This window comes from Primulina eburnea, unplaced genomic scaffold (genome assembly GCF_022965805.1).
Source record: "Primulina eburnea isolate SZY01 unplaced genomic scaffold, ASM2296580v1 ctg857_ERROPOS3498143, whole genome shotgun sequence".
Classification (NCBI taxonomy): domain Eukaryota; kingdom Viridiplantae; phylum Streptophyta; class Magnoliopsida; order Lamiales; family Gesneriaceae; genus Primulina; species Primulina eburnea.
The window spans coordinates 138,822-140,820 of record NW_027331626.1 but is presented as its reverse complement, the minus strand read 5'-3'; positions in this window follow the sequence as shown (position 1 = coordinate 140,820).

Here is a 1,999-nt window from a genome sequence, read left to right as displayed (position 1 = left end):
TGGAGGAATGATAATGTTGCACAATTTCCGCAACCAAATTTTCAAAATCAACAAAATTTTCAAAATTATGCACCTTATGTTCCTCCACCTAAAAGGAATTTGGAAGATTTATTGAATTCTTTCATTGCAAAGCAAGAGTCTATCAATACTCAAACTGCTCAAACCATGACAGATTTGAAAGATACTCTTGCTAAATTTGCATCTGCACTTAATGTTCATGAAAAAGGTAAATTTCCTTCACAACCTCTGCCTAATCCCAAGGATCATCATTCACAAACTGGAACTTCTGGAACTCAACCGATGGATCAGGTAAAATCTGTTATTACCCTTCGAAGTGGTAAGGTTGTGGAAAAATCCATTCTTGAACCTTGTGAAGATGATGATATATCAACTTCAAAGGGTAAGGAAGTGGAACCCATAACATCCGAAGAGGAGGTTCAACAGACAGTGTCACCACCATTCCCTCATGCATTGAAAAATACAAAAGAATCAAATTGAATTCTGATATATATGATATTTTTAAACAAGTAAAAGTTAATATTCCTTTATTAGATGCACTAAAACAGGTACCATCATTTGCCAAATTTTTGTAAGACTTGTGCACTGTGAAAAGAAAATTGAATGTGAAAAAGAAAGCATTTTTAGCCGAACAAGTAAGTGCAATCATTCAAAATAATAATACTTTGAAATACAAAGACCCTGGTTGTCCTACTATTTCATGTATTATTGGAGAACGAAAGATTAAAAAAGCCTTGCTTGATCTTGGAGCTAGTGTTAATTTACTTCCATATTCAGTTTATCAAGAACTCAATCTAGGCGAGTTAAAATCTACTTCGGTAACACTTTTACTTGCCGATATATCTGTTAAAGTGCCAAGAGGTATGGTAGAAGACGTGTTGGTCCAAGTTGATAACTTTGTATATCCTGTCGATTTCATTGTTTTAGATACACAACCTATCGAAGCTTGTAATGCAATTCCTGTAATTCTAGGTCGTCCATTTTTAGCAACTTCTAATGCTCTTATAAATTGCAGGAATTAAATAATGAAGTTGTCATTTGGTAACATGACATTTGAGCTCAATGTTTTTAATCTTTGTAAGCAACCACATGACAAAGGAGATGAAAGTGAAGATGAAAATCTTATTGAAACTCTTGTGGAAGAAAACATTCAAGAAGGGAGTACTCGTGACCAATTAGATATTTGTTCAATTGAAACTGTTAAAGAAAATATTGAAATTGATCTTGATGATTTTATCAGGTATCACTCGTTACCAGGATCAGAGAAATAATTTGATGCAAAATATGAGAACAAAGACGAACCACCAATATTGGAGTTAAAACCCTTGCCAGAAGAATTGAAGTATGCATTTCTTGGAGAAGATGAAACATATCCGGTGGTAATTTCTTCCAAACTAGAAAGTGATCAAGAAGGTAAATTAGTTGATATGCTTAAAAGACATAAAAATGCAATCGGGTGGACACAAAAAGATCTCAAGGGCATTAATCCACTAATTTGCACTCACAAAATTCACTTAGAAGAAAATGCAAAAACATCTCAACAACCAATAAGGAGATTAAATCCACACATGAAAGATGTTGTGAAAACTAAAGTTCTCAAACTACTTGATTTGGGATTATCTACCCTATTTCTGATAGTAAGTGGGTAAGCCCAACACAAGTAGTTCCAAAAAATCTGGCATCACAGTGATAAAAAATGAAAAAGGTGAATTGTTAACAAGTCGAGTCCCATCTAGTTGGCGGATGTGTATTGATTATAGAAAATTAAATGACGCCACTAGAAAAGATCATTTTCCATTACCATTTTTGGATCAAATTTTAGAAAGAGTAGCAGGTCATCCATACTACAGTTTTCTTGATGGATATTCAGGCTATTATCAAATTCCCATTGCACTTGAAGATCAAGAAAAAACTACATTCACATGTCCTTTTGGAACATTTGCATTCAGAAGGATGCCATTTGGTTTATGCAATGCCCCAT